At 37.3% G+C, this 6048-nt stretch overlaps 1 protein-coding gene across 8 annotated transcripts in view; it reads left to right on the top strand.

The window, feature by feature from the left end:
* The first annotated feature begins 2634 nt into the window (after positions 1-2634).
* Positions 2635-6048, top strand: part of LOC119658701 (tropomyosin-2) — a 94243-nt gene continuing 90829 nt past the window's right edge. For 7 of the 8 annotated variants that reach the window (XM_038066307.1, XM_038066308.1, XM_038066301.1 and 4 more), the window contains exon 1: positions 2635-2778. The gene's annotated coding sequence lies outside the window, so the exon portion shown is untranslated. Of the gene's footprint in view, positions 2783-6048 lie in introns of all 8 variants that reach the window. The other variant, XM_038066302.1, reaches the window with a different exon arrangement.

The raw sequence follows: 6048 nt of genomic DNA, 5'->3' as shown, positions 1-6048 counted from the left end.
TTACTCACTGAGGCGACCAGGTATCAGTGAGGCTCCGTTCGAATACAGTCAGTTACCCCCGACTGCAAACTATCCAATGGGCACGGTTCGCATGACACCCTGGATTGGGGGAGGTGTTTTTCGACTCCCCAGTCTAGATCCGTAGCGTTTTGTTAATAGTAGGGTCACCTCGTACAGGGTGTGGCTATCACCACTCACTAACGGTCTTGGTAGACGAGAGGCTTGGCCCCTGAAAAGGCACACACCGTCCCAGAGGAGAGACAACTCATCCTTAGACAAAGATAGGTTGGCCTCAGGGAGCTATGTTCCGCATCAGTCTATCCTGCAGTACACTGCTTGACCCCTGAATGACAGTAGCACGCGATAATAAATATTCTGACATAATATATGGATATGCATTACGTGCTAGGTACTAAACTCAACTAAAAGTACATAAAACCTTTCATACCTGAAGCGTAAAGCTTATGGTTTCCCGACTTGTTAATATATATATATAGTGCCAGAAGAACTCGTGCGCTGGGTTCAATTGCTCTACCACGATCCGGAAAGTAAAGCTCGAAGTATCGCAGGTGTATCAAAACCGCTTCGAGTCTCTGTTGGTGTTCATCTAGGAAGCGAATTCTCAAAACTCCTCCTTGTTTTTGTTATGGACACTACCGCATGGGACATCGAACGTCCAGCGCCCTACACACTGCTTTATGCAGATGATGTTTTCTTAGCATCTAATAGCAAAAATGATCTCCAGCAACTTGCCCAAAAATGGAATGGTCGCCTCATGCAACACGGTCCCAGATTGAATCTAAACAAAAGTGAATTTTTGACGACCGATCCCTATGAAATAGGCATTATCACTGTTAGCGGCAGTGATCTGCCCAGAACTGAACGATTTAAATCCCTCGGATCAACGCTATAAGCCGATGGAGAACTACGTTATGAAATTGCTTCACGTATTAACACAACCTGGAGGAAGTGGCTTTCCACAACTGATATTCTTTGTGATCGATGTATCAACATACATCTCAAATTTAAAAATTTACCGCAATGTCGTCCGTCCTGTCGCTCTCTATGGTTCTGAGTTTTGGCCGACTATAAGGAGCAATAAACGGCGTCTTGCGGTAATGGAGACGAAGATGTTACGTTGGACTAGTGGCGTGACACGTTTTGATCACATCCCAAATGAGGATATCCGTGATCGATAGGCGTCTTCGATGGTATGGTTATGTAATTCACGCCAACGAGAACTCACTTGCCAAAATTGGTGTGAACATCGAAGTCGAAGGTGAGCGACCACAAAGGTGGCCGAAACAACGGTGGCTTAATACGCTGGATGGGGATTTAAAAGTCTCGAGATCAGGCATTCGACAGAGCCAAATGGCGAAACCGATCACGACGAGCCGACCCCGCTTGTGAATGGGACAAAGGCTGAAGAAAAAGTAGATTGCACCCAAACTGAAAAGATTTTTCCAACAAAATCCTGTCTAAAATCGGATTATTACTAGTCCTTGAAAAATTTCAAATGGCACTGATTGCAACGGTACTGTATGAGGGAATACCAGGATACCATCATTCCATTTTGACCACAAATATAATATTGGCAGCTTGTAATGGTTTAATTGTTTCTGTGGTTGGCAGCCTGTAATGACTTAATTGTTTCTACGATTAATGGGAAAGGGTAACTAGAAGTTTCTCGACTAAGTGACCTAGGAAGGACATGGGAACTAGATACTTGTCTAGTGCGGTATTCACACAGGTATTCTATCAAATTTTTGAAATCATCAAAAGATGTCGAAATGCATCTAAAGTTAACTCAAGGCTAACTCTAATCGATTGATCCAAAGAATCTTATATTTGTTCAATTTAATTTAGCGTAATTACGACTAAACAGGTCTGAATGTTTTAAATAATTCTCGGGATTAACTAACATCAATATATTATGAAGAAAAGCCAAATATTAAAAAGATTTTCAACATTTTTGACAATTTTATTGCAAAAGATAGTTTTGTGAGCTATGCTGTAATATGAAAGTTCAAATAATTACTTTTTATCGGTGATTAAATGTGCTATAAAAAACCGAGCTAGAATAATTCATTCCATCATACTATATATTTTTCATTAGCTTAAATCAGTAAAGTTCCCACACACTGATTATTTTCCGTATATCTCTTTAACTCTTTTTTGCTCACACATCTTCATCTCAAATGAAATCAAAAGTTAAATTGATCTCAGCATGCACCTGTCATAAGGTATTGCCCAGAACCCATTGCACGCACTATTCCACTGAAAGTATCTCATACCGACTCGACTTTTACCTCTCAATACTACACACCTCAACGATCCCATGTCTAATCTTAGGCACATTCGTGATGTGCCCAAGAAGTTCGCTTGGCCAAGATACAGATACTATAGTGAACACAAATGGTTTTATTTTTAGATACTAGCCAACCATGTATGTTAAAATGTATTGCTAATTTGGCACGCGGATAGCTAGTCTATCTAGTAATAAGAAACGATGGGAAATTTTTCAGGGTGGGGGTGGGCCACAAAGAAAGTGGGGGCAAATCCACTAGTATTGGAGTTTAGTGGTGGGGGCCAATTCCAGATACTTCGGATTTTCTGGGCTCGGGAGTGGGGGAAGTAGGGACAATGTAAGACGAGACGTAAGGACCTATAGCACACCAAGCGACATCAACAAGCAACTATCGGGCACCAAGTATTTGGTCGGTTTTTTAGTTGAACATCACAATCCGTTCAAGTCGCGGAGATTTGTTTGAGAGTTTTGTAAGTAAGAAAGATAGACATTTTCTGTAGAAGAATTTTCGTAATTTTTCACTTTACTATGATTTTAATTTAAAAATTAAAATTATCTAATTGCGGGATATTTTTCTTTTTATTTGTCGGTTCTGTAATTACTCAAAATGAAAACATTGCATAAATGACATATTTAAACTAACCTCATAAAATCTGATAAAGATAAAACTTAAAGTGATAAGAGATAAAGTTGTTAAGTGAAAAGTTAGAAAGTGATCAAAGTAAGTGCACTGTTTGGTAAAAAAGGTTTCGTAAGTACAAGGAGAAGAAAGAGTATGCCCGTCTCTGCAATATCACGAGGAACCGGAAGGATTTGTACCAAAAGCGGGAATTCAATTTCTTGCCGCGAATGCTGGATTGCTAAATTTAATTTTTCAGTGCTATACGTTGAATGTATTAGTGTATAAACGCCATCTGCAAACTAATTTTAGAATCAGATTTATGCTGAGAAAAATGAAAATTTTTCAGATATATTTTCGGGTGGAAATGTGAAAATTCTAATTTTAAATTGAGTGTGCGTGGTTTGCAGGTTGCGTCAATATTTCATAATTAATCCGGATAAATTTCAATGATTTTGTGAGAATAATTACTGGAAAAAATATGAATTTGAATTGATTAAAAGAGCAATCTATACCACCTCAATTTTGAATAGAAAGCTTATTATGTAATACTTTGAAGTACTACTTGATAATTGGCGGGATGGAGGATTGAACGATTTTGAGGATTATTTTTCAAGAATTCATTTTTGTAATATGAAAGTACATCAGTTATACTTTAAAGTTAAAGTTAAAAAATTTCTCCAGCACTAAGTCAACCATTAAATTATTTCGGTTATTTTATCAATGGTGATTGATATCATTCAATTCACAAGGAATGAAGATTGACCCGGTATTCTCGTGAGAGTTGACCTTGAAAATAAGACGATTCAGGGTACCCAAATAAGGAGATGTAAGGGGTTATGAGAAGAAGTGACATGAGCTTCCGTACAGATGGTATAACAATGCTGTAGTGGGTTGACAATGAGGTAGACTTGCGGCTAAAGATCCGGTCTTTTCACATGCAACAATATCCGGTTCATGGTGGATGTTATATTACTTCCTAGTTGCTTGCATTGTTTCATTCATAAAAATAATGGAATCATGAATTACTCTCTTCAATAAATGAGACTGCAGTTGACTGAGTTTTCGAAAATTATTTAGATTGTGCTAATTCGATAGAGACATTTAGTTGATGTGCTATTACATCTCATAGTGTATTGAGTATGACTAACATTCAGCAACTTTCATTGGTACTTCCTTGAAAGTATCTAAGGAAAATGTATTATTATCAAAAAAAATAAGTTTTTATTTGGTATACATTTTATGAATTCAGCAAGAATTTCAAAGAATATTTTAAAGCGAACGTTACTTTAACGTTCAACTAAATATAGATAAATGGTAGGGATTTTTAGTTAAAGATGCCTTATTAAAAGCTAAATAGTTATCTCAATCTCGAAGTCTGAAATTTCAAGTTTTTGACGAAATTCTTCTTTGTCATTAGCGTCGAATCTAATTTCATTTCGGACTAATGGTCAAGATCAATGATCTGTTTCCAAACAAGTTCTATTTCACATCCAATAGCTAACCATGGATCGTTTCTAAGTATGTATTGCATTTGAATTTATGGTAATTATACACTGTGGCAATGCATTATTTATCATTACTTTAAAATTTATCAAAACTTTTTAAGCTGTCCCACGCCATATTGCAATGTAAATGGAGGAACAGTGGTTGTTGCAAATTCTGGTATATTTTCAGTATTAACTGCAATCACCAAGCACATAATGTTTACTTTCATTGATTTCAACCTGTCCATTTAAATCACTCCGGTAACAAACAATAAGCAACCTATCCCCATAACCGCAAAACCGAACACTTAGCCGCAAACTTTTCTTGTGTCTTGAAGATGAAAAATGAAGTAAAAAATATAGCAGAATGACTTGGAGTCTTTTAGCCTTAGTAATATGATTAATAGCTCTAAGCAAACTCACCTGAACTCTGCTTATTAGCAAAAAACAGGCCAAATAAATGTGACAGAAAAGGATGAAAAAAAAGTTAGTTGAAGCCGCAGATATATTTATACATATATACGTGTGTATACTTATTGAATCTCAAGTGTTATTCCATTCAACAACTATTGAAAACGAAAGTGATTTGGGTTGAAGCTAGAGGAATGAATATGCAATTTCCACTAGATAGTCTAGTTTTCAAGCTGGAGCTTCGACAAGTATTGAGAAATGCACTCGGGATTGAAGTATATATATTACATGCATTTTGGCCACTCCTGTGTGGAATCTAGGACATCTTCCACATTCTAATAGTATTCACTATTTTAACGGAAAAGAGTTTTGTACAACAGCAAACCTCATTCGAAATAATTAATTCCCAGGTTGTCAGTTTGGCACATATAGTTGGCATAGGGAATGTGCACATGTTGTCACGTATTGCGGTTCCCATACATTTTAAAAAGCGCCTTAGTTTTTGAATATATGTAGCGCCTTGAACTTGGCTTTTATGATAAATCTGATTCAACAACTCATCGTTAATCAGAGTTATGCGGTGTTTCCAACGATTAATTAATTGAAGTAATAAAAACTTGTTGTTTCTTTTTCGTTGGTGTGGGTATTTATTCTTGCAAATACTGATATTTCGGGAACCACTTGTTCCCTTCATCAGTGCAAACACGTTTGCACATGAGTGCGCGTTGTGCCTACATAACCAAAACCTCACCTCCTTCCTATCCCACGGGACATCGTAAAACACTAGTTCTTGAATTAATTTTGATTGTAAGCCACTCGCCAGATCTCCGCATTCCTGCCCTGCATGCCTTTTTTCACAACTCGTCTTGAATTACATCAATTGACCAGTCTATACCAATCGGTTTTCCTTTGACTTAAGCATCTCTCCAAATTAAGTACTTCACACAGCCCTTCCCTTCCAGTGAAACCTCGATCAATCAAAATGAAACAGAGTATGCGGAACATTGGCATGATTTAGAGAAAGATCAAGGAAGACTTTTAGAAATAGCTCTTTTGTAAGCATCGTGCCTGTTAAGGAAATGGGTCTGGTGGCAATCCACCTGCTCCGTCGTCGTTCAGTCTAATTTTCGATATATGTGTAAAATGAGCTTTCCACTTTACTTGCCCTTTTGTGCCTTTTCCAATTATTATTGCCACCTTCTGTAGGTCTAGGTAGATTAACC

This window comes from Hermetia illucens, chromosome 6 (genome assembly GCF_905115235.1).
Source record: "Hermetia illucens chromosome 6, iHerIll2.2.curated.20191125, whole genome shotgun sequence".
Classification (NCBI taxonomy): domain Eukaryota; kingdom Metazoa; phylum Arthropoda; class Insecta; order Diptera; family Stratiomyidae; genus Hermetia; species Hermetia illucens.
The sequence above is the reverse complement of the archived record's forward strand: the minus strand, read 5'-3'. Positions and strand labels throughout refer to the sequence as shown.